The sequence below is a fragment of the Schistocerca gregaria genome, chromosome 3 (assembly GCF_023897955.1).
Source record: "Schistocerca gregaria isolate iqSchGreg1 chromosome 3, iqSchGreg1.2, whole genome shotgun sequence".
Taxonomy (NCBI): domain Eukaryota; kingdom Metazoa; phylum Arthropoda; class Insecta; order Orthoptera; family Acrididae; genus Schistocerca; species Schistocerca gregaria.
The window spans coordinates 20,111,537-20,138,362 of record NC_064922.1 but is presented as its reverse complement, the minus strand read 5'-3'; the positions used below and the strand labels follow the sequence as shown (position 1 = coordinate 20,138,362).

The window sequence follows — 26,826 nt, the reverse complement described above, 5'->3', positions numbered from 1 at the left end:
GCATGTAGGTGTGTTAAAAATTCTGGAGGCGCTGGGTATTGATCCCAGTACCTCTCGCACGCTAAGCTACCATCTGAGCTACGCCCAACCCCCCCGATAACTAGTAGTGCTACATACAGTCATATCAACGTCACAGACCCTTGCACTCCCATTATTCCGCAGACAAACACTACTCTCTATGTATCAGTGAGGGTGTCTTTCAGGTTCCGTGCATTCTGTATCGAATCGTAGTTGGCCACAATGAAAGTGGCACGCATAACGTCGAAAATAGAGTTCAGACACCGCACTGAGTAAGACGAACGTGTTGTCCACCTCTAGACTTCAATGACGTTAAGCCGTGATACCTAAGACAGATCTGCACTCGATGACACCACGATAACAGCCGGTCCCCACACTTACATCTTGCTCTCCTTACGACAGTATACATCATATCAGTCTGTGACGGTGGTTTTGCAACTTCTTGCGTGCGTTTATGTTCGCCGCGACCAACACTTACCATGCACTGACTACAAAACATGGAGGAGCCGGAGCTTGAACCCGAGACCGTTCACACGCTAAGAGAACGATCTGCCAACTGAGCTACAGTTACACACACGACCAAGCCTGGCTATTCTCCATTCTTTGCGACTCTGATGTGCACGGACACGATGGTTGGTTGGTTTGTAGCGGCGAAGGTACCAGAATACAAAGGCGCGGACACGTTCATATACACAAGAGTTCCAAGTAGTTTCGATGCTCTGGTATTACGAATGCAAATTCCGTCTGTTTTGAACGTCTTAAATTGAAAGGGCGGTCACAAATTGGTCCATTTCACTCCTTGTCGACAATCACACAGCACCTGAGGTAACAAGCACATCTCGAGCCCCATTGTGCTCTCCATTGTTCATGCCAACTCAGTGCCTCGCTCTTTGCTACTGTGTCAAACTCTTGTCGTCCAACTGCAAAACACTGGGACACAACAAGTTTCCGCGTCCCCTTTGCACTGATCGTACTACGAAACGCTCCCCAAACTTGGCAATCACCCATGCAGATGACTTTTCCGACTTTACACGACGCTCACGCTAGTGAGAGCCTTATTTATAGTTCGACGTCGCGCCAAAGCGAATGAGCACATTTCGCCTACGGCTTAGGTCGCTCTTCTAGTGTGGCTGCTCTGTGTCTGCAGGCAGCGAGGGGCTGCAAGCTTCCTGTGTTCGCACCTATATCACCTGTGCTTCCTTGTCAGAGACAGACTATCGCAAAACATACAACTCACTCCATGAATTGATTGCTACGGCATCTGTTATCAGCAGTCACAACCAGCAACACCAGTAGCAGCCGACTGCACGCAAAGAATGGGAACGTGCAGTGGGATTTACGTGAAATCGGCGCAATTGTGGATGCTAATCGTTCTCTTGTATCTGCCTACACACCTCTGCCGGTTGGGAATTATTCCACTTGCATGGCAAGGTGCGCATGTAGGTGTGTTAAAAATTCTGGAGGCGCTGGGTATTGATCCCAGTACCTCTCGCACGCTAAGCGAGCGCTCTACCATCTGAGCTACGCCCAACCCCCCCGATAACTAGTAGTGCTACATACAGTCATATCAACGTCACAGACCCTTGCACTCCCATTATTCCGCAGACAAACACTACTCTCTATGTATCAGTGAGGGTGTCTTTCAGGTTCCGTGCATTCTGTATCGAATCGTAGTTGGCCACAATGAAAGTGGCACGCATAACGTCGAAAATAGAGTTCAGACACCGCACTGAGTAAGACGAACGTGTTGTCCACCTCTAGACTTCAATGACGTTAAGCCGTGATACCTAAGACAGATCTGCACTCGATGACACCACGATAACAGCCGGTCCCCACACTTACATCTTGCTCTCCTTACGACAGTATACATCATATCAGTCTGTGACGGTGGTTTTGCAACTTCTTGCGTGCGTTTATGTTCGCCGCGACCAACACTTACCATGCACTGACTACAAAACATGGAGGAGCCGGGTCTTGAACCCGAGACCGTTCACACGCTAAGAGAACGATCTGCCAACTAAGCTACAGTTACACACACGACCAAGCCTGGCTATTCTCCATTCTTTGCGACTCTGATGTGCACGGACACGATGGTTGGTTGGTTTGTAGCGGCGAAGGTACCAGAATACAAAGGCGCGGACACGTTCATATACACAAGAGTTCCAAGTAGTTTCGATGCTCTGGTATTACGAATGCAAATTCCGTCTGTTTTGAACGTCTTAAATTGAAAGGGCGGTCACAAATTGGTCCATTTCACTCCTTGTCGACAATCACACAGCACCTGAGGTAACAAGCACATCTCGAGCCCCATTGTGCTCTCCATTGTTCATGCCAACTCAGTGCCTCGCTCTTTGCTACTGTGTCAAACTCTTGTCGTCCAACTGCAAAACACTGGGACACAACAAGTTTCCGCATCCGCTTTGCACTGATTGTACTACGAAACGCTCCCCAAACTTGGCAATCACCCAAGCAGATGACTTTTCCGACTTTACACGACGCTCACGCAACGCTCACGCTAGTGACAGCCTTATTTATAGTTCGACGTCGCGCCAAAGCGAATGAGCACATTTCGCCTACGGCTTAGGCCGCTCTTCTAGTGTGGCTGCTCTGTGTCTGCAGGCAGCGAGGGGCTGCAAGCTTCCTGTGTTCGCACCTATATCACCTGTGCTTCCTTGTCAGAGACAGACTATCGCAAAACATACAACTCACTCCATGAATTGATTGCTACGGCATCTGTTATCAGCAGTCACAACCAGCAACACCAGTAGCAGCCGACTGCACGCAAAGAATAGGAACGTGCAGTGGGATTTACGTGAAATCGGCGCAATTGTGGATGCTAATCGTTCGCTTGTATCTGCCTACACACCTCTGCCGGTTGGGAATTATTCCACTTGTATCGCAAGGTGCGCATGTAGGTGTGTTAAAAATTCTGGAGGCGCTAGGTATCGATCCCAGTACCTCTCGCACGCTAAGCGAGCGCTCTACCATCTGAGCTACGCCAACACCCCGGATAACTAGTAGTGCTACATACAGTCATATCAACGTCACAGACCCTTGCACTCCCATTATTCCGCAGACAAACACTACTCTCTATGTATCAGTGAGGGTGTCTCTCAGGTTTCGTGCATTCTGTATCGAATCGTAGTTGGCCACAATGAAAGTGGCACGCATAACGTCGAAAATAGAGTTCAGACACCGCACTGAGTAAGACGAACGTGTTGTCCACCTCTAGACTTCAATGACGTTAAGCCGTGATACCTAAGACAGAGCTGCACTCGATGACACCACGATAATAGCCGGTCCCCACACTTACATCTTGCTCTCCTTACGACAGTATACATCATATCAGTCTGTGACGGTGGTTTTGCAACTTCTTGCGTGCGTTTATGTTCGCCGCGACCAACACTTACCATGCACTGCCACAAAACATGGAAGAGCCGGGGCTTGAACCCGAGACCGTTCACCCGCTAAGCGAACGATCTGCCAACTGAGCTACAGCTACACACACGACCAAGCCTGGCTATTCTCCATTCTTTGCGACTCTGATGTGCACGGACACGATGGTTGGTTGGTTTGTAGCGGCGAAGGTACCAGAATACAAAGGCGCGGACACGTTCATATACACAAGAGTTCCAAGTAGTTTCGATGCTCTGGTATTACGAATGCAAATTCCGTCTGTTTTGAACGTCTTAAATTGAAAGGGCGGTCACAAATCGGTCCATTTCACTCCTTGTCGACAATCACACAGCACCTGAGGTAACAAGCACATCTCGAGCCCCATTGTGCTCTCCATTGTTCATGCCAACTCAGTGCCTCGCTCTTTGCTACTGCGTAAAATTCTTGTCGTCCAACTGCAATACACTTGGACACAATAAGTTTCCGCGTCCCCTTTGCACTGATCGTACTACGAAACGCTCCCCAAACTTGGCAATCACCCAAGCAGATGACTTTTCCGACTTTACACGACGCTCACGCAACGCTCACGCTAGTGACAGCCTTATTTATAGTTCGACGTCGCGCCAAAGCGAATGGGCACATTTCGCCTACGGCTTAGGCCGCTCTTCTAGTGTGGCTGCTCTGTGTCTGCAGGCAGCGAGGGGCTGCAAGCTTCCTGTGTTCGCACCTATATCACCTGTGCTTCCTTGTCAGAGACAGACTATCGCAAAACATACAACTCACTCCATGAATTGATTGCTACGTCATCTGTTATCAGCAGTCACAACCAGCAACACCAGTAGCAGACGACTGGTCGCAAAGAATGGGAACGTGCAGTGGGATTTACGTGAAATCGGCCCAATTGTGGATGCTAATCGTTCTCTTGTATCTGCCTACACACCTCTGCCGGTTGGGAATTATTCCACTTGCATGGCAAGGTGCGCATGTAGGTGTGTTAAAAATTCTGGAGGCGCTAGGTATCGATCCCAGTACCTCTCGCACGCTAAGCGAGCGCTCTACCATCTGAGCTACGCCCACCTCCCCGATAACTAGTAGTGCTACATACAGTCATATCAACGTCACAGACCCTTGCACTCCCATTATTCCGCAGACAAACACTACTCTCTATGTATCAGTGAGGGTGTCTTTCAGGTTTCGTGCATTCTGTATCGAATCGTAGTTGGCCACAATGAAAGTGGCACGCATAACGTCGAAAATAGAGTTCAGACACCGCACTGAGTAAGACGAACGTGTTGTCCACCTCTAGACTTCAATGACGTTAAGCCGTGATACCTAAGACAGATCTGCACTCGATGACACCACGATAATAGCCGGTCCCCACACTTACATCTTGCTCTCCTTACGACAGTATACATCATATCAGTCTGTGACGGTGGTTTTGCAACTTCTTGCGTGCGTTTATGTTCGCCGCGACCAACACTTACCATGCACTGACTACAAAACATGGAGGAGCCGGGGGTTGAACCCGAGACCGTTCACACGCTACGAGAACGATCTGCCAACTGAGCTACAGTTACACACACGACCAAGCCTGGCTATTCTCCATTCCTTGCGACTCTGATGTGCACGGACATGATGGTTGGTTGGTTTGTAGCGGCGAAGGTACCAGAATACAAAGGCGCGGACACGTTCATATACACAAGAGTTCCAAGTAGTTTCGATGCTCTGGTATTACGAATGCAAATTCCGTCTGTTTTGAACGTCTTAAATTGAAAGGGCGGTCACAAATTGGTCCATTTCACTCCTTGTCCACAATCACACAGCACCTGAGGTAACAAGCACATCTCGAGCCCCATTGTGCTCTCCATTGTTCATGCCAACTCAGTGCCTCGCTCTTTGCTACTGTGTCAAACTCTTGTCGTCCAACTGCAAAACACTGGGACACAACAAGTTTCCGCGTCCCCTTTGCACTGATCGTACTACGAAACGCTCCCCAAACTTTTCAATCACCCATGCAGATGACTTTTCCGACTTTACACGACGCTCACGCTAGTGACAGCCTTATTTATAGTTCGACGTCGCGCCAAAGCGAATGAGCACATTTCGCCTACGGCTTAGGCCGCTCTTCTAGTGTGGCTGCTCTGTGTCTGCAGGCAGCGAGGGGCTGCAAGCTTCCTGTGTTCGCACCTATATCACCTGTGCTTCCTTGTCAGAGACAGACTATCGCAAAACATACAACTCACTCCATGAATTGATTGCTACGGCATCTGTTATCAGCAGTCACAACCAGCAACACCAGTAGCAGCCGACTGCACGCAAAGAATAGGAACGTGCAGTGGGATTTACGTGAAATCGGCGCAATTGTGGATGCTAATCGTTCGCTTGTATCTGCCTACACACCTCTGCCGGTTGGGAATTATTCCACTTGTATCGCAAGGTGCGCATGTAGGTGTGTTAAAAATTCTGGAGGCGCTGGGTATCGATCCCAGTACCTCACGCACGCTAAGCGAGCGCTCTACCATCTGAGCTACGCCAACCCCCCGGATAACTAGTAGTGCTACATACAGTCATATCAACGTCACAGACCCTTGCACTCCCATTATTCCGCAGACAAACACTACTCTCTATGTATCAGTGAGGGTGTCTTTCAGGTTTCGTGCATTCTGTATCGAATCGTAGTTGGCCACAATGAAAGTGGCACGCATAACGTCGAAAATAGAGTTCAGACACCGCTCTGAGTAAGACGAACGTGTTGTCCACCTCTAGACTTCAATGACGTTAAGCCGTGATACCTAAGACAGATCTGCACTCGATGACACCACGATAACAGCCGGTCCACACACTTACATCTTGCTCTCCTTATGACAGTATACATCATATCAGTCTGTGACCCTGGTTTTGAAACTTCTTGCGTGCGTTTATGTTCGCCGCGACCAACACTTACCATGCACTGCCACAAAACATGGAGGAGCCGGGGCTGGAACCCGAGACCGTTCACACGCTAAGCGAACGATCTGCCAACTGAGCTACAGCTACACACACGACCAAGCCTGGCTATTCTCCATTCTTTGCGACTCTGATGTGCACGGACACGATGGTTGGTTGGTTTGTAGCGGCGAAGGTACCAGAATACAAAGGCGCGGACACGTTCATATACACAAGAGTTCCAAGTAGTTTCGATGCTCTGGTATTACGAATGCAAATTCCGTCTGTTTTGAACATCTTAAATTGAAAGGGCGGTCACAAATTGGTCCATTTCACTCCTTGTCGACAATCACACAGCACCTGAGGTAACAAGCACATCTCGAGCCCCATTGTGCTCTCCATTGTTCATGCCAACTCAGTGCCTCGCTCTTTGCTACTGCGTAAAACTCTTGTCGTCCAACTGCAAAACACTGGGACACAATAAGTTTCCGCGTCCCCTTTGCACTGATCGTACTACGAAACGCTCCCCAAACTTGGCAATCAACCAAGCAGATGACTTTTCCGACTTTACACGACGCTCACGCAACGCTCACGCTAGTGACAGCCTTATTTATAGTTCGACGTCGCGCCAAAGCGAATGGGCACATTTCGCCTACGGCTTAGGCCGCTCTTCTAGTGTGGCTGCTCTGTGTCTGCAGGCAGCGAGGGGCTGCAAGCTTCCTGTGTTCGCACCTATATCACCTGTGCTTCCTTGTCAGAGACAGACTATCGCAAAACATACAACTCACTCCATGAATTGATTGCTACGGCATCTGTTATCAGCAGTCACAACCAGCAACACCAGTAGCAGCCGACTGGTCGCAAAGAATGGGAACGTGCAGTGGGATTTACGTGAAATCGGCGCAATTGTGGATGCTAATCGTTCGCTTGTATCTGCCTACACACCTCTGCCGGTTGGGAATTATTCCACTTGCATGGCAAGGTGCGCATGTAGGTGTGTTAAAAATTCTGGAGGCGCTGGGTATCGATCCCAGTACCTCTCGCACGCTAAGCGAGCGCTCTACCATCTGAGCTACGCCCACCCCCCCGATAGCTAGTAGTGCTACATACAGTCATATCAACGTCACAGACCCTTGCACTCCCATTATTCCGCAGACAAACTCTACTCTCTATGTATCAGTGAGGGTGTCTTTCAGGTTTCGTGCATTCTGTATCGAATCGTAGTTGGCCACAATGAAAGTGGCACGCATAACGTCGAAAATAGAGTTCAGACACCGCTCTGAGTAAGACGAACGTGTTGTCCACCTCTAGACTTCAATGACGTTAAGCCGTGATACCTAAGACAGATCTGCACTCGATGACACCACGATAACAGCCGGTCCACACACTTACATCTTGCTCTCCTTATGACAGTATACATCATATCAGTCTGTGACCCTGGTTTTGAAACTTCTTGCGTGCGTTTATGTTCGCCACGACCAACACTTACCATGCACTGCCACAAAACATGGAGGAGCCGGGGCTTGAACCCGAGACCGTTCACACGCTAAGCGAACGATCTGCCAACTGAGCTACAGCTACACACACGACCAAGCCTGGTTATTCTCCATTCTTTGCGACTCTGATGTGCACGGACACGATGGTTGGTTGGTTTGTAGCGGCGAAGGTACCAGAATACAAAGGCGCGGACACGTTCATATACACAAGAGTTCCAAGTAGTTTCGATGCTCTGGTATTACGAATGCAAATTCCGTCTGTTTTGAACGTCTTAAATTGAAAGGGCGGTCACAAATTGGTCCATTTCACTCCTTGTCGACAATCACACAGCACCTGAGGTAACAAGCACATCTCGAGCCCCATTGTGCTCTCCATTGTTCATGCCAACTCAGTGCCTCGCTCTTTGCTACTGTGTATTACTCTTGTCGTCCAACTGCAAAACACTGGGACACAACAAGTTTCCGCGTCCCCTTTGCACTGATCGTACTACGAAACGCTCCCCAAACTTGGCAATCACCCATGCAGATGACTTTTCCGACTTTACACGACGCTCACGCTAGTGACAGCCTTATTTATAGTTCGACGTCGCGCCAAAGCGAATGAGCACATTTCGCCTACGGCTTAGGCCGCTCTTCTAGTGTGGCTGCTCTGTGTCTGCAGGCAGCGAGGGGCTGCAAGCTTCCTGTGTTCGCACCTATATCACCTGTGCTTCCTTGTCAGAGACAGACTATCGCAAAACATACAACTCACTCCATGAATTGATTGCTACGGCATCTGTTATCAGCAGTCACAACCAGCAACACCAGTAGCAGCCGACTGCACGCAAAGAATAGGAACGTGCAGTGCGATTTACGTGAAATCGGCGCAATTGTGGATGCTAATCGTTCGCTTGTATCTGCCTACACACCTCTGCCGGTTGGGAATTATTCCACTTGTATCGCAAGGTGCGCATGTAGGAGTGTTAAAAATTCTGGAGGCGCTGGGTATCGATCCCAGTACCTCTCGCACGCTAAGCGAGAGCTCTACCATCTGAGCTACGCCAACCCCCCGGATAACTAGTAGTGCTACATACAGTCATATCAACGTCACAGACCCTTGCACTCCCATTATTCCGCAGACAAACACTACTCTCTATGTATCAGTGAGGGTGTCTTTCAGGTTTCGTGCATTCTGTATCGAATCGTAGTTGGCCACAATGAAAGTGGCACGCATAACGTCAAAAATAGAGTTCAGACACCGCTCTGAGTAAGACGAACGTGTTGTCCACCTCTAGACTTCAATGACGTTAAGCCGTGATACCTAAGACAGATCTGCACTCGATGACACCACGATAACAGCCGGTCCCCACACTTACATCTTGCTCTCCTTATGACAGTATACATCATATCAGTCTGTGACGCTACACACCTCTGCCGGTTGGGAATTATTCCACTTGTATCGCAAGGTGCGCATGTAGGTGTGTTAAAAATTCTGGAGGCGCTGGGTATCGATCCCAGTACCTCTCGCACGCTAAGCGAGCGCTCTACCATCTGAGCTACGCCAACCCCCCGGATAACTAGTAGTGCTACATACAGTCATATCAACGTCACAGACCCTTGCACTCCCATTATTCCGCAGACAAACACTACTCTCTATGTATCAGTGAGGGTGTCTTTCAGGTTTCGTGCATTCTGTATCGAATCGTAGTTGGCCACAATGAAAGTGGCACGCATAACGTCGAAAATAGAGTTCAGACACCGCTCTGAGTAAGACGAACGTGTTGTCCACCTCTAGACTTCAATGACGTTAAGCCGTGATACCTAAGACAGATCTGCACTCGATGACACCACGATAACAGCCGGTCCACACACTTACATCTTGCTCTCCTTATGACAGTATACATCATATCAGTCTGTGACCCTGGTTTTGAAACTTCTTGCGTGCGTTTATGTTCGCCGCGACCAACACTTACCATGCACTGCCACAAAACATGGAGGAGCCGGGGCTTGAACCCGAGACCGTTCACACGCTAAGCGAACGATCTGCCAACTGAGCTACAGCTACACACACGACCAAGCCTGGCTATTCTCCATTCTTTGCGACTCTGATGTGCACGGACACAATGGTTGGTTGGTTTGTAGCGGCGAAGGTACCAGAATACAAAGGCGCGGACACGTTCATATACACAAGAGTTCCAAGTAGTTTCGATGCTCTGGTATTACGAATGCAAATTCCGTCTGTTTTGAACGTCTTAAATTGAAAGGGCGGTCACAAATTGGTCCATTTCACTCCTTGTCGACAATCACACAGCACCTGAGGTAACAAGCACATCTCGAGCCCCATTGTGCTCTCCATTGTTCATGCCAGCTCAGTGCCTCGCTCTTTGCTACTGCGTAAAACTCTTGTCGTCCAACTGCAAAACACTGGGACACAACAAGTTTCCGCGTCCCCTTTGCACTGATCGTACTACGAAACGCTCCCCAAACTTGGCAATCACCCAAGCAGATGACTTTTCCGACTTCACGCAACGCTCACGCTAGTGACAGCCTTATTTATAGTTCGACGTCGCGCCAAAGCGAATGGGCACATTTCGCCTACGGCTTAGGCCGCTCTTCTAGTGTGGCTGCTCTGTGTCTGCAGGCAGCGAGGGGCTGCAAGCTTCCTGTGTTCGCACCTATATCACCTGTGCTTCCTTGTCAGAGACAGACTATCGCAAAACATACAACTCACTCCATGAATTGATTGCTACGGCATCTGTTATCAGCAGTCACAACCAGCAACACCAGTAGCAGCCGACTGCACGCAAAGAATGGGAACGTGCAGTGGGATTTACGTGAAATCGGCGCAATTGTGGATGCTAATCGTTCTCTTGTATCTGCCTACACACCTCTGCCGGTTGGGAATTATTCCACTTGAATGGCAAGGTGCGCATGTAGGTGTGTTAAAAATTCTGGAGGCGCTGGGTATCGATCCCAGTACCTCTCGCACGCTAAGCGAGCGCTCTACCATCTGAGCTACGCCCACTCCCCCGATAACTAGTAGTGCTACATACAGTCATATCAACGTCACAGACCCTTGCACTCCCATTATTCCGCAGACAAACACTACTCTCTATGTATCAGTGAGGGTGTCTTTCAGGTTTCGTGCATTCTGTATCGAATCGTAGTTGGCCACAATGAAAGTGGCACGCATAACGTCGAAAATAGAGTTCAGACACCGCACTGAGTAAGACGAACGTGTTGTCCACCTCTAGACTTCAATGACGTTAAGCCGTGATACCTAAGACAGATCTGCACTCGATGACACCACGATAACAGCCGGTCCCCACACTTACATCTTGCTCTCCTTACGACAGTATACATCATATCAGTCTGTGACGGTGGTTTTGCAACTTCTTGCGTGCGTTTATGTTCGCCGCGACCAACACTTACCATGCACTGACTACAAAACATGGAGGAGCCGGGGCTTGAACCCGAGACCGTTCACACGCTAAGCGAACGATCTGCCAACTGAGCTACAGTTACACACACGACCAAGCCTGGCTATTCTCCATTCTTTGCGACTCTGATGTGCACGGACACGATGGTTGGTTGGTTTGTAGCGGCGAAGGTACCAGAATACAAAGGCGCGGACACGTTCATATACACAAGAGTTCCAAGTAGTTTCGATGCTCTGGTATTACGATTGCAAATTCCGTCTGTTTTGAACGTCTTAAATTGAAACGGCGGTCACAAATTGGTCCATTTCACTCCTTGTCCACAATCACACAGCACCTGAGGTAACAAGCACATCTCGAGCCCCATTGTGCTCTCCATTGTTCATGCCAACTCAGTGCCTCGCTCTTTGCTACTGCGTAAAACTCTTGTCGTCCAACTGCAAAACACTGGGACACAATAAGTTTCCGCGTCCCCTTTGCACTGATCGTACTACGAAACGCTCCCCAAACTTGGCAGTCACCCATGCAGATGACTTTTCCGACTTTACACGACGCTCACGCTAGTGACAGCCTTATTTATAGTTCGACGTCGCGCCAAAGCGAATGAGCACATTTCGCCTACGGCTTAGGCCGCTCTTCTAGTGTGGCTGCTCTGTGTCTGCAGGTAGCGAGGGGCTGCAAGCTTCCTGTGTTCGCACCTATATCACCTGTGCTTCCTTGTCAGAGACAGACTATCGCAAAACATACAACTCACTCCATGAATTGATTGCTACGGCATCTGTTATCAGCAGTCACAACCAGCAACACCAGTAGCAGCTGACTGCACGCAAAGAATAGGAACGTGCAGTGGGATTTACGTGAAATCGGCGCAATTGTGGATGCTAATCGTTCGCTTGTATCTGCCTACACACCTCTGCCGGTTTTGAATTATTCCACTTGCATCGCAAGGTGCGCATGTAGGTGTGTTAAAAATTCTGGAGGCTCTGGGTATCGATCCCAGTACCTCTCGCACACTAAGCGAGCGCTCTACCATCTGAGCTACGCCCACCCCCCCGGTAACTAGTAGTGCTACATACAGTCATATCAACGCCACAGACCCTTGCACTCCCATTATTCCGCAGACAAACACTACTCTCTATGTATCAGTGAGGGTGTCTTTCAGGTTTCGTGCATTCTGTATCGAATCGTAGTTGGCCACAATGAAAGTGGCACGCATAACGTCGAAAATAGAGTTCAGACACCGCTCTGAGTAAGACGAACGTGTTGTCCACCTCTAGACATCAATGACGTTAAGCCGTGATACCTAAGACAGATCTGCACTCGATGACACCACGATAACAGCCGGTCCCCACACTTACACCTTGCTCTCCTTATGACAGTATACATCATATCAGTCTGTGACGCTGGTTTTGCAACTTCTTGCGTGCGTTTATGTTCGCCGCGACCAACACTTACCATGCACTGACCACAAAACATGGAGGAGCCGGGGCTTGAACCCGAGACCGTTCACACGCTAAGCGAACGATCTGCCACCTGAGCTACAGCTACACACATGACCAAGCCTGGCTATTCTCCATTCTTTGCGACTCTGATGTGCACGGACACGATCACGATGGTTGGTTGGTTTGTAGCGGCGAAGGTACCAGAATACAAAGGCGCGGAGACGTTCATATACACAAGAGTTCCAAGTAGTTTCGATGCTCTGGTATTACGAATGCAAATTCCGTCTGTTTAGAACGTCTTAAATTGAAAGGGCGGTCACAAATTGGTCCATTTCACTCCTTGTCGACAATCACACAGCACCTGAGGTAACAAGCACATCTCGAGCCCCATTGTGCTCTCCATTGTTCATGCCAACTCAGTGCCTCGCTCTTTGCTACTGCGTAAAATTCTTGTCGTCCAACTGCAAAAGACTTGGACACAATAAGTTTCCGCGTCCCCTTTGCACTGATGGTACTACGAAACGCTCCCCAAACTTGGCAATCACCCATGCAGATGACTTTTCCGACTTTACACGACGCTCACGCAACGCTCACGTTAGTGACAGCCTTATTTATAGTTCGACGTCGCGCCAAAGCGAATGAGCACATTTCGCCTACGGCTTAGGCCGCTCTTCTATTGTGGCTGCTCTGTGTCTGCAGGTAGCGAGGGGCTGCAAGCTTCCTGTGTTCGCACCTATATCACCTGTGCTTCCTTGTCAGAGACAGACTATCGCAAAACATACAACTCACTCCATGAATTGATTGCTACGGCATCTGTTATCAGCAGTCACAACCAGCAACACCAGTAGCAGCCGACTGCACACAAAGAATAGGAACGTGCAGTGGGATTTACGTGAAATCGGCGCAATTGTGGATGCTAATCGTTCGCTTGTATCTGCCTACACACCTCTGCCGGTTGGGAATTATTCCACTTGTATCGCAAGGTGCGCATGTAGGTGTGTTAAAAATTCTGGAGGCGCTGGGTATCGATCCCAGTACCTCTCGCACGCAAAGCGAGCGCTCTACCATCTGAGCTACGCCCACCCCCCCGATAACTAGTAGTGCTACATACAGTCATATCAACGTCACAGACCCTTGCACTCCCATTATTCCGCAGACAAACACTACTCTCTATGTATCAGTGAGGGTGTCTTTCAGGTTTCGTGCATTCTGTATCGAATCGTTGTTGGCCACAATGAAAGTGGCACGCATAACGTCGAAAATAGAGTTCAGACACCGCTCTGAGTAAGACGAACGTGTTGTCCACCTCTAGACTTCAATGACGTTAAGCCGTGATACCTAACACAGATCTGCACTCGATGACACCACGATAACAGCCGGTCCCCACACTTACATCTTGCTCTCCTTACGACAGTATACATCATATCAGTCTGTGACGCTGGGTATGCAACTTCTTGCGTGCGTTTATGTTCGCCGCGACCAACACTTACCATGCACTGACCACAAAACATGGAGGAGCCGGGGCTTGAACCCGAGACCGTTCACACGCTAAGCGAACGATCTGCCACCTGAGCTACAGCTACACACATGACCAAGCCTGGCTATTCTCCATTCTTTGCGACTCTGATGTGCACGGACACGATGGTTGGTTGGTTTGTAGCGGCGAAGGTACCAGAATACAAAGGCGCGGACACGTTCATATACACAAGAGTTCCAAGTAGTTTCGATGCTCTGGTATTACGATTGCAAATTCCGTCTGTTTCGAACGTCTTAAATTGAAACGGCGGTCACAAATTGGTCCATTTCACTCCTTGTCCACAATCACACAGCACCTGAGGTAACAAGCACATCTCGAGCCCCATTGTGCTCTCCATTGTTCATGCCAACTCAGTGCCTCGCTCTTTGCTACTGCGTAAAACTCTTGTCGTCCAACTGCAAAACACTGGGACACAATAAGTTTCCGCGTCCCCTTTGCACTGATCGTACTACGAAACGCTCCCCAAACTTGGCAGTCACCCATGCAGATGACTTTTCCGACTTTACACGACGCTCACGCTAGTGACAGCCTTATTTATAGTTCGACGTCGCGCCAAAGCGAATGAGCACATTTCGCCTACGGCTTAGGCCGCTCTTCTAGTGTGGCTGCTCTGTGTCTGCAGGTAGCGAGGGGCTGCAAGCTTCCTGTGTTCGCACCTATATCACCTGTGCTTCCTTGTCAGAGACAGACTATCGCAAAACATACAACTCACTCCATGAATTGATTGCTACGGCATCTGTTATCAGCAGTCACAACCAGCAACACCAGTAGCAGCTGACTGCACGCAAAGAATAGGAACGTGCAGTGGGATTTACGTGAAATCGGCGCAATTGTGGATGCTAATCGTTCGCTTGTATCTGCCTACACACCTCTGCCGGTTTTGAATTATTCCACTTGCATCGCAAGGTGCGCATGTAGGTGTGTTAAAAATTCTGGAGGCTCTGGGTATCGATCCCAGTACCTCTCGCACGCTAAGCGAGCGCTCTACCATCTGAGCTACGCCCACCCCCCCGGTAACTAGTAGTGCTACATACAGTCATATCAACGCCACAGACCCTTGCACTCCCATTATTCCGCAGACAAACACTACTCTCTATGTATCAGTGAGGGTGTCTTTCAGGTTTCGTGCATTCTGTATCGAATCGTAGTTGGCCACAATGAAAGTGGCACGCATAACGTCGAAAATAGAGTTCAGACACCGCTCTGAGTAAGACGAACGTGTTGTCCACCTCTAGACATCAATGACGTTAAGCCGTGATACCTAAGACAGATCTGCACTCGATGACACCACGATAACAGCCGGTCCCCACACTTACACCTTGCTCTCCTTATGACAGTATACATCATATCAGTCTGTGACGCTGGTTTTGCAACTTCTTGCGTGCGTTTATGTTCGCCGCGACCAACACTTACCATGCACTGACCACAAAACATGGAGGAGCCGGGGCTTGAACCCGAGACCGTTCACACGCTAAGCGAACGATCTGCCACCTGAGCTACAGCTACACACATGACCAAGCCTGGCTATTCTCCATTCTTTGCGACTCTGATGTGCACGGACACGATGGTTGGTTGGTTTGTAGCGGCGAAGGTACCAGAATACAAAGGCGCGGAGACGTTCATATACACAAGAGTTCCAAGTAGTTTCGATGCTCTGGTATTACGAATGCAAATTCCGTCTGTTTAGAACGTCTTAAATTGAAAGGGCGGTCACAAATTGGTCCATTTCACTCCTTGTCGACAATCACACAGCACCTGAGGTAACAAGCACATCTCGAGCCCCATTGTGCTCTCCATTGTTCATGCCAACTCAGTGCCTCGCTCTTTGCTACTGCGTAAAATTCTTGTCGTCCAACTGCAAAAGACTTGGACACAATAAGTTTCCGCGTCCCCTTTGCACTGATCGTACTACGAAACGCTCCCCAAACTTGGCAATCACCCATGCAGATGACTTTTCCGACTTTACACGACGCTCACGCAACGCTCAGTTAGTGACAGCCTTATTTATAGTTCGACGTCGCGCCAAAGCGAATGAGCACATTTCGCCTACGGCTTAGGCCGCTCTTCTATTGTGGCTGCTCTGTGTCTGCAGGTAGCGAGGGGCTGCAAGCTTCCTGTGTTCGCACCTATATCACCTGTGCTTCCTTGTCAGAGACAGACTATCGCAAAACATACAACTCACTCCATGAATTGATTGCTACGGCATCTGTTATCAGCAGTCACAACCAGCAACACCAGTAGCAGCCGACTGCACACAAAGAATAGGAACGTGCAGTGGAATTTACGTGAAATCGGCGCAATTGTGGATGCTAATCGTTCGCTTGTATCTGCCTACACACCTCTGCCGGTTGGGAATTATTCCACTTGTATCGCAAGGTGCGCATGTAGGTGTGTTAAAAATTCTGGAGGCGCTGGGTATCGATCCCAGTACCTCTCGCACGCAAAGCGAGCGCTCTACCATCTGAGCTACGCCCACCCCCCCGATAACTAGTAGTGCTACATACAGTCATATCAACGTCACAGACCCTTGCACTCCCATTATTCCGCAGACAAACACTACTCTCTATGTATCAGTGAGGGTGTCTTTCAGGTTTCGTGCATTCTGTATCGAATCGTTGTTGGCCACAATGAAAGTGGCACGCATAACGTCGAAAATAGAGTTCAGACACCGCTCTGAGTAAGACGAACGTGTTGTCCACCTCTAGACTTCAATGACGTTAAGCCGTGATACCTAACACAGATCTGCACTCGATGACACCACGATAACAGCCGGTCCCCACACTTACATCTTGCTCTCCTTATGACAGTATACATCATATCAGTCTGTGACGCTGGGTATGCAACTTCTTGCGTGCGTTTATGTTCGCCGCGACCAACACTTACCATGCACTGACGACAATACATGGAGGAGCCGGGGCTTGAACCCGAGACCGTTCACACGCTAAGCGAACGATCTGCCACCTGACCTACAGCTACACACATGACCAAGCCTGGCTATTCTCCATTCTTTGCGACTCTGATGTGCACGGACACGATGGTTGGTTGGTTTGTAGCGGCGAAGGTACCAGAATACAAAGGCGCGGACACGTTCATATACACAAGAGTTCCAAGTAGTTTCGATGCTCTGGTATTACGAATGCAAATTCCGTCTGTTTTGAACGTCTTAAATTGAAAGGGCGGTCACAAATTGGTCCATTTCACTCCTTGTCCACAATCACACAGCACCTGAGGTAACAAGCACATCTCGAGCCCCATTGTGCTCTCCATTGTTCATGCCAACTCAGTGCCTCGCTCTTTGCTACTGTGTAAAACTCTTGTCGTCCAACTGCAAAACACTGGGACACAACAAGTTTCCGCGTCCCCTTTGCACTGATCGTACTACGAAACGCTCCCCAAACTTGGCAATCACCCATGCAGATGACTTTTCCGACTTTACACGACGCTCACGCTAGTGACAGCCTTATTTATAGTTCGACGTCGCGCCAAAGCGAATGAGCACATTTCGCCTACGGCCTAGGCCGCTCTTCTAGTGTGGCTGCTCTGTGTCTGCAGGCAGCGAGGGGCTGCAAGCTTCCTGTGTTCGCACCTATATCACCTGTGCTTCCTTGTCAGAGACAGACTATCGCAAAACATACAACTCACTCCATGAATTGATTGCTACGGCATCTGTTATCAGCAGTCACAACCAGCAACACCAGTAGCAGCCGACTGCACGCAAAGAATGGGAACGTGCAGTGGGATTTACGTGAAATCGGCGCAATTGTGGATGCTAATCGTTCGCTTGTATCTGCCTACACACCTCTGCCGGTTGGGAATTATTCCACTTGCATGGCAAGGTGCGCATGTAGGTGTATTAAAAATTCTGGAGGCGCTGGGTATCGATCCCAGTACCTCTCGCACGCTAAGCGAGCGCTCTACCATCTGAGCTACGCCCACCCCTCCCGATAACTAGTAGTGCTACATACAGCCATATCAACGTCACAGACCCTTGCAATCCCATTATTCCGCAGACAAACACTACTCTCTATGTATCAGTGAGGGTGTCTTTCAGGTTTCGTGCATTCTGTATCGAATCGTAGTTGGCCACAATGAAAGTGGCACGCATAACGTCGAAAATAGAGTTAAGGCACCGCTCTAAGTAAGACGAACGTGTTGTCCACCTCTAGACTTCATTGACGTTAAGCCGTGATACCTAAGACAGATCTGCACTCGATGACACCACGATAACAGCCGGTCCCCACACTTACATCTTGCTCTCCTTATGACAGTATACATCATATCAGTCTGTGACGCTGGTTTTGCAACTTCTTGCGTGCGTTTATGTTCGCCGCGACCAACACTTACCATGCACTGACCACAAAACATGGAGGAGCCTGGGCTTGAACCCGAGACCGTTCACACGCTAAGCGAACGATCTGCCACCTGAGCTACAGCTACACACACGACCAAGCCTGGCTATTCTCCATTCTTTGCGACTCTGAGGTGCACGGACACGATGGTTGGTTGGTTTGTAGCGGCGAAGGTACCAGAATACAAAGGCGCGGACACGTTCATATACACAAGAGTTCCAAGTATTTTCGATGCTCTGGTATTACGAATGCAAATTCCGTCTGTTTTGAACGTCTTAAATTGAAAGGGCGGTCACAAATTGGTCCATTTCACTCCTTGTCCACAATCACACAGCACCTGAGGTAACAAGCACATCTCGAGCCCCATTGTGCTCTCCATTGTTCATGCCAACTCAGTGCCTCGCTCTTTGCTACTGTGTAAAACTCTTGTCGTCCAACTGCAAAACACTGGGACACAACAAGTTTCCGCGTCCCCTTTGCACTGATCGTACTACGAAACGCTCCCCAAACTTGGCAATCACCCATGCAAATGACTTTTCCGACTTTACACGACGCTCACGCTAGTGACAGCCTTATTTATAGTTCGACGTCGCGCCAAAGCGAATGAGCACATTTCGCCTACGGCTTATGCCGCTCTTCTAGTGTGGCTGCTCTGTGTCTGCAGGCAGCGAGGGGCTGCAAGCTTCCTGTGTTCGCACCTATATCACCTGTGCTTCCTTGTCAGAGACAGACTATCGCAAAACATACAACTCACTCCATGAATTGATTGCTACGGCATCTGTTATCAGCATTCACAACCAGCAACACCAGTAGCAGCCGACTGGTCGCAAAGAACGGGAACGTGCAGTGGGATTTACGTGAAATCGGCGCAATTATGTATGCTAATCGTTCTCTTGTATCTGCCTACACACCTCTGCCGGTTGGGAATTATTCCACTTGCATGGCAAGGTGCGCATGTAGGTGTGTTAAAAATTCTGGAGGCGCTGGGTATCGATCCCAGTACCTCTCGCACGCTAAGCGAGCGCTCTACCATCTGAGCTACGCCCACCCCCCCGATAACTAGTGGTGCTACATGCAGTCATATCAACGTCACAGACCCTTGCACTCCCATTATTCCGCAGACAAACACTACTCTCTATGTATCAGTGAGGGTGTCTTTCAGGTTTCGTGCATTCTGTATCGAATCGTAGTTGGCCACAATGAAAGTGGCACGCATAACGTCGAAAATAGACCTCAGACACCGCTCTGAGTAAGACGAACGTGTTGTCCACCTCTAGACTTCAATGACGTTAAGCCGTGATACCTAAGACAGATCTGCACTCGATGACACCACGATAACAGCCGGTCCCCACACTTACACCTTGCTCTCCTTATGACAGTATACATCATATCAGTCTGTGACGCTGGTTTTGCAACTTCTTGCGTGCGTTTATGTTCGCCGCGACCAACACTTACCATGCACTGACCACAAAACATGGAGGAGCCGGGGCTTGAACCCTAGACCGTTCACACGCTAAGCGAACGATCTGCCACCTGAGCTACAGCTACACACACGACCAAGCCTGGCTATTCTCCATTCTTTGCGACTCTGATGTGCACGGACACGATGGTTGGTTGGTTTGTAGCGGCGAAGGTACCAGAATACAAAGGCGCGGACACGTTCATATACACAAGAGTTCCAAGTAGTTTCGATGCTCTGGTATTACGAATGCAAATTCCGTCTGTTTTGAACGTCTTAAATTGAAAGGGCGGTCACAAATTGGTCCATTTCACTCCTTGTCCACAATCACACAGCACCTGAGGTAACAAGCACATCTCGAGCCCCATTGTGCTCTCCATTGTTCATGCCAACTCAGTGCCTCGCTCTTTGCTACTGTGTAAAACTCTTGTCGTCCAACTGCAAAACACTGGGACACAACAAGTTTCCGCGTCCCCTTTGCACTGATCGTACTACGAAACGCTCCCCAAACTTGGCAATCACCCATGCAGATGACTTTTCCGACTTTACACGACGCTCACGCTAGTGACAGCCTTATTTATAGTTCGACGTCGCGCCAAAGCGAATGAGCACATTTCGCCTACAGCTTAGGCCGCTCTTCTAGTGTGGCTGCTCTGTGTCTGCAGGCAACGAGGGGCTGCAAGCTTCCTGTGTTCGCACCTATATCACCTGTGCTTCCTTGTCAGAGACAGACTATCGCAAAACATACAACTCACTCCATGAATTGATTGCTACGGCATCTGTTATCAGCAGTCACAACCAGCAACACCAGTAGCAGCCGACTGCACGCAAAGAATGGGAACGTGCAGTGGGATTTACGTGAAATCGGCGCAATTGTGGATGCTAATCGTTCGCTTGTATCTGCCTACACATCTCTGCCGGTTGGGAATTATTCCACTTGCATGGCAAGGTGCGCATGTAGGTGTATAAAAAATTCTGGAGGCGCTGGGTATCGATCCCAGTACCTCTCGCACGCTAAGCGAGCGCTCTACCATCTGAGCTACGCCCACCCCTCCCGATAACTAGTAGTGCTACATACAGCCATATCAACGTCACAGACCCTTGCACTCCCATTATTCCGCAGACAAACACTACTCTCTATGTATCAGTGAGGGTGTCTTTCAGGTTTCGTGCATTCTGTATCGAATCGTAGTTGGCCACAATGAAAGTGGCACGCATAACGTCGAAAATAGAGTTAAGGCACCGCTCTGAGTAAGACGAACGTGTTGTCCACCTCTAGACTTCATTGACGTTAAGCCGTGATACCTAAGACAGATCTGCACTCGATGACACCACGATAACAGCCGGTCCCCACACTTACATCTTGCTCTCCTTATGACAGTATACATCATATCAGTCTGTGACGCTGGTTTTGCAACTTCTTGCGTGCGTTTATGTTCGCCGCGACCAACACTTACCATGCACTGACCACAAAACATGGAGGAGCCTGGGCTTGAACCCGAGACCGTTCACACGCTAAGCGAACGATCTGCCACCTGAGCTACAGCTACACACACGACCAAGCCTGGCTATTCTCCATTCTTTGCGACTCTGAGGTGCACGGACACGATGGTTGGTTGGTTTGTAGCGGCGAAGGTACCAGAATACAAAGGCGCGGACACGTTCATATACACAAGAGTTCCAAGTAGTTTCGATGCTCTGGTATTACGAATGCAAATTCCGTCTGTTTTGAACGTCTTAAATTGAAAGGGCGGTCACAAATTGGTCCATTTCACTCCTTGTCCACAATCACACAGCACCTGAGGTAACAAGCACATCTCGAGCCCCATTGTGCTCTCCATTGTTCATGCCAACTCAGTGCCTCGCTCTTTGCTACTGTGTAAACCTCTTGTCGTCCAACTGCAAAACACTGGGACACAACAAGTTTCCGCGTCCCCTTTGCACTGATCGTACTACGAAACGCTCCCCAAACTTGGCAATCACCCATGCAAATGACTTTTCCGACTTTACACGACGCTGACGCTAGTGACAGCCTTATTTATAGTTCGACGTCGCGCCAAAGCGAATGAGCACATTTCGCCTACGGCTTATGCCGCTCTTCTAGTGTGGCTGCTCTGTGTCTGCAGGCAGCGAGGGGCTGCAAGCTTCCTGTGTTCGCACCTATATCACCTGTGCTTCCTTGTCAGAGACAGACTATCGCAAAACATACAACTCACTCCATGAACTGATTGCTACGGCATCTGTTATCAGCAGTCACAACCAGCAACACCAGTAGCAGCCGACTGCACGCAAAGAATGGGAACGTGCAGTGGGATTTACGTGAAATCGGCGCAATTGTGGATGCTAATCGTTCGCTTGTATCTGCCTACACACCTCTGCCGGTTGGGAATTATTCCACTTGCATGGCAAGGTGCGCATGTAGGTGTGTTAAAAATTCTGGAGGCGCTGGGTATCGATCCCAGTACCTCTCGCACGCTAAGCGAGCGCTCTACCATCTGAGCTACGCCCACACCCCCCCCCCCCCCCCCCGATAACTAGTAGTGCTACATACAGCCATATCAACGTCACAGACCCTTGCACTGCCATTATTCCGCAGACAAACACTACTCTCTATGTATCAGTGAGGGTGTCTTTCAGGTTTCGTGCATTCTGTATCGAATCGTAGTTGGCCACAATGAAAGTGGCACGCATAACGTCGAAAATAGAGTTCAGGCACCGCTCTGAGTAAGACGAACGTGTTGTCCACCTCTAGACTTCAATGACGTTAAGCCGTGATACCTAAGACAGATCTGCACTCGATGACACCACGATAACAGCCGGTCCCCACACTTACATCTTGCTCTCCTTATGACAGTATACATCATATCAGTCTGTGACGCTGGTTTTGCAACTTCTTGCGTGCGTTTATGTTCGCCGCGACCAACACTTACCATGCACTGACCACAAAACATGGAGGAGCCGGGGCTTGAACCCGAGACCGTTCACACGCTAAGCGAACGATCTGCCACCTGAGCTACAGCTACACACACGACCAAGCCTGGCTATTCTCCATTCTTTGCGACTCTGAGGTGCACGGACACGATGGTTGGTTGGTTTGTAGCGGCGAAGGTACCAGAATACAAAGGCGCGGACACGTTCATATACACAAGAGTTCCAAGTAGTTTCGATGCTCTGGTATTACGAATGCAAATTCCGTATGTTTTGAACGTCTTAAATTGAAAGGGCGGTCACAAATTGGTCCATTTCACTCCTTGTCCACAATCACACAGCACCTGAGGTAACAAGCACATCTCGAGCCCCATTGTGCTCTCCATTGTTCATGCCAACTCAGTGCCTCGCTCTTTGCTACTGTGTAAAACTCTTGTCGTCCAACTGCAAAACACTGGGACACAACAAGTTTCCGCGTCCCCTTTGCACTGATCGTACTACGAAACGCTCCCCAAACTTGGCAATCACCCATGCAGATGACTTTTCCGACTTTACACGACGCTCACGCAACGCTCACGCTAGTGACAGCCTTATTTATAGTTCGACGTCGCGCCAAAGCGAATGAGCACATTTCGCCTACGGCTTAGGCCGCTCTTCTAGTGTGGCTGCTCTGTGTCTGCAGGCAGCGAGGGGCTGCAAGCTTCCTGTGTTCGCACCTATATCACCTGTGCTTCCTTGTCAGAGAGAGACTATCGCAAAACATACAACTCACTCCATGAATTGATTGCTACGGCATCTGTTATCAGCAGTCACAACCAGCAACACCAGTAGCAGCCGACTGCACGCAAAGAATGGGAACGTGCAGTGGGATTTACGTGAAATCGGCGCAATTGTGGATGCTAATCGTTCGCTTGTATCTGCCTACACACCTCTGCCGGTTGGGAATTATTCCACTTGCATGGCAAGGTGCGCATGTATGTGTGTTAAAAATTCTGGAGTACCTCTCGCACGCTAAGCGAGCGCTCTACCATCTGAGCTACGCCAACACCCCCGATAACGAATAGTGCTACATACAGTCATATCAACGTCACAGACCCTTGCACTCCCATTATTCCGCAGACAAACACTACTCTCTATGTATCAGTGAGGGTGTCTTTCAGGTTTCGTGCATTCTGTATCGAATCGTAGTTGGCCACAATGAAAGTGGCACCCATAACGTCGAAAATAGAGTTCAGGCACCGCTCTGAGTAAGACGAACGTGTTGTCCACCTCTAGACTTCAATGACGTTAAGCCGTGATACCTAAGACAGATCTGCACTCGATGACACCACGATAACAGCCGGTCCCCACACTTACATCTTGCTCTCCTTATGACAGTATACATCATATCAGTCTGTGACGCTGGTTTTGCAACTTCTTGCGTGCGTTTATGTTCGCCGCGACCAACACTTACCATGCACTGACCACAAAACATGGAGGAGCCTGGGCTTGAACCCGAGACCGTTCACACGCTAAGCGAACGATCTGCCACCTGAGCTACAGCTACACACACGACCAAGCCTGGCTATTCTCCATTCTTTGCGACTCTGAGGTGCACGGACACGATGGTTGGTTGGTTTGTAGCGGCGAAGTTACCAGAATACAAAGGCGCGGGCACGTTCATATACACAAGAGTTCCAAGTAGTTTCGATGCTCTGGTATTACGAATGCAAATTCCGTCTGTTTTGAACGTCTTAAATTGAAAGGGCGGTCACAAATTGGTCCATTTCACTCCTTGTCCCCAATCACACACCACCTGAGGTAACAAGCACATCTCGAGCCCCATTGTGCTCTCCATTGTTCATGCCAACTCAGTGCCTCGCTCTTTGCTACTGTGTAAAACTCTTGTCGTCCAACTGCAAAACACTGGGACACAACAAGTTTCCGCGTCCCCTTTGCACTGATCGTACTACGAAACGCACCCCAAACTTGGCAATCACCCATGCAGATGACTTTTCCGACTTTACACAAAGCTCACGCTAGTGACAGCCTTATTTATAGTTCGACGTCGCGCCAAAACGAATGAGCACATTTCGCCTACGGCTTAGGCCGCTCTTCTAGTGTGGCTGCTCTGTGTCTGCAGGCAGCGAGGGGCTGCAAGCTTCCTGTGTTCGCACCTATATCACCTGTGCTTCCTTGTCAGAGACAGACTATCGCAAAACATACAACTCACTCCATGAATTGATTGCTACGGCATCTGTTATCAGCAGTCACAACCAGCAACACCAGTAGCAGCCGACTGCACGCAAAGAATGGGAACGTGCAGTGGGATTTACGTGAAATCGGCTCAATTGTGGATGCTAATCGTTCGCTTGTATCTGCCTACACACCTCTGCCGGTTGGGAATTATTCCACTTGCATGGCAAGGTGCGCATGTAGGTGTGTTAAAAATTCTGGAGGCGCTGGGTATCGATCCCAGTACCTCTCGCACGCTAAGGGAGCGCTCTACCATCTGAGCTACGCCCACCCCCCCGATAACTAGTAGTGCTACATACAGTCATATCAACGTCACAGACCCTTGCACTCCCATTATTCCGCAGACAAACACTACTCTCTATGTATCAGTGAGGGTGTCTTTCAGGTTTCGTGCATTCTGTATCGAATCGTAGTTGGCCACAATGAAAGTGGCACGCATAACGTCGAAAATAGAGTTCAGACACCGCTCTGAGTAAGACGAACGTGTTGTCCACCTCTAGACTTCAATGACGTTAAGCCGTGATACCTAAGACAGATCTGCACTCGATGACACCACGATAACAGCCGGTCCCCACACTTACACCTTGCTCTCCTTGTGACAGTATACATCATATCAGTCTGTGACGCTGGTTTTGCAACTTCTTGCGTGCGTTTATGTTCGCCGCGACCAACACTTACCATGCACTGACCACAAAATATGGCGGAGCCGGGGCTTGAACCCGAGACCGTTCACACGCTAAGCGAACGATCTTCCACCTGAGCTACAGCTACACACACGACCAAGCCTGGCTATTCTCCATTCTTTGCGACTCTGATGTGCACGGACACGATGGTTGGTTGGTTTGTAGCGGCGAAGGTACCAGAATACAAAGGCGCGGACACGTTCATATACACAAGATTTCCAAGTAGTTTCGATGCTCTGGTATTACAAATGCAAATTCCGTCTGTTTTGAACGTCTTAAATTGAAAGGGCGGTCACAAATTGGTCCATTTCACTCCTTGTCCACAATCACACAGCACCTGAGGTAACAAGCACATCTCGAGCCCCATTGTGCTCTCCATTGTTCATGCCAACTCAGTGCCTCGCTCTTTGCTACTGTGTAAAACTCTTGTCGTCCAACTGCAAAACACTGGGACACAACAAGTTTCCGCGTCCCCTTTGCACTGATCGTACTACGAAACGCTCCCCAAACTTGGCAATCACCCATGCAGATGACTTTTCCGACTTTACACGACGCTCACGCTAGTGACAGCCTTATTTATAGTTCGACGTCACGCCAAAGCGAATGAGCACATTTCGCCTACGGCTTAGGCCGCTCTTCTAGTGTGGCTGCTCTGTGTCTGCAGGCAGCGAGGGGCTGCAAGCTTCCTGTGTTCGCACCTATATCACCTGTGCTTCCTTGTCAGAGACAGACTATCGCAAAACATACAACTCACTCCATGAATTGATTGCTACGGCATCTGTTATCAGCAGTCACAACCAGCAACACCAGTAACAGCCGACTGCACGCAAAGAATGGGTACGTGCAGTGGGATTTACGTGAAATCGGCGCAATTGTGGATGCTAATCGTTCGCTTGTATCTGCCTACACACCTCTGCCGGTTGGGAATTATTCCACTTGCAT

The 26,826-nt window shown here is 49.4% G+C and overlaps 11 non-coding genes across 11 annotated transcripts; all 11 read right to left on the bottom strand.

Moving 5' to 3' along the window:
- Positions 1–1,476: 1,476 nt before the first annotated feature.
- On the bottom strand, positions 1,477–1,553 carry Trnaa-agc (transfer RNA alanine (anticodon AGC)). Its single transcript has one exon. It is a non-coding gene; the product is annotated as a tRNA-Ala (tRNA).
- A 5,795-nt stretch (positions 1,554–7,348) lies between these two features.
- On the bottom strand, positions 7,349–7,422 carry Trnaa-agc (transfer RNA alanine (anticodon AGC)). Its single transcript has one exon. It is a non-coding gene; the product is annotated as a tRNA-Ala (tRNA).
- Positions 7,423–8,807: 1,385 nt separating this feature from the next.
- Trnaa-agc (transfer RNA alanine (anticodon AGC)) lies at positions 8,808–8,883 on the bottom strand. Its single transcript has one exon. It is a non-coding gene; the product is annotated as a tRNA-Ala (tRNA).
- Positions 8,884–9,307: 424 nt separating this feature from the next.
- Positions 9,308–9,383, bottom strand: Trnaa-agc (transfer RNA alanine (anticodon AGC)). The gene has a single exon. It is a non-coding gene; the product is annotated as a tRNA-Ala (tRNA).
- A 1,383-nt stretch (positions 9,384–10,766) lies between these two features.
- Positions 10,767–10,842, bottom strand: Trnaa-agc (transfer RNA alanine (anticodon AGC)). The gene has a single exon. It is a non-coding gene; the product is annotated as a tRNA-Ala (tRNA).
- Positions 10,843–13,703: 2,861 nt separating this feature from the next.
- Trnaa-ugc (transfer RNA alanine (anticodon UGC)) lies at positions 13,704–13,777 on the bottom strand. The gene has a single exon. It is a non-coding gene; the product is annotated as a tRNA-Ala (tRNA).
- Positions 13,778–16,633: 2,856 nt separating this feature from the next.
- On the bottom strand, positions 16,634–16,707 carry Trnaa-ugc (transfer RNA alanine (anticodon UGC)). Its single transcript has one exon. It is a non-coding gene; the product is annotated as a tRNA-Ala (tRNA).
- Positions 16,708–18,093: 1,386 nt separating this feature from the next.
- Trnaa-agc (transfer RNA alanine (anticodon AGC)) lies at positions 18,094–18,167 on the bottom strand. Its single transcript has one exon. It is a non-coding gene; the product is annotated as a tRNA-Ala (tRNA).
- Positions 18,168–19,554: 1,387 nt separating this feature from the next.
- Positions 19,555–19,628, bottom strand: Trnaa-agc (transfer RNA alanine (anticodon AGC)). The gene has a single exon. It is a non-coding gene; the product is annotated as a tRNA-Ala (tRNA).
- A 1,386-nt stretch (positions 19,629–21,014) lies between these two features.
- On the bottom strand, positions 21,015–21,088 carry Trnaa-agc (transfer RNA alanine (anticodon AGC)). Its single transcript has one exon. It is a non-coding gene; the product is annotated as a tRNA-Ala (tRNA).
- Positions 21,089–22,475: 1,387 nt separating this feature from the next.
- Positions 22,476–22,548, bottom strand: Trnaa-agc (transfer RNA alanine (anticodon AGC)). Its single transcript has one exon. It is a non-coding gene; the product is annotated as a tRNA-Ala (tRNA).
- Between the last annotated feature and the right edge of the window lie 4,278 nt (positions 22,549–26,826).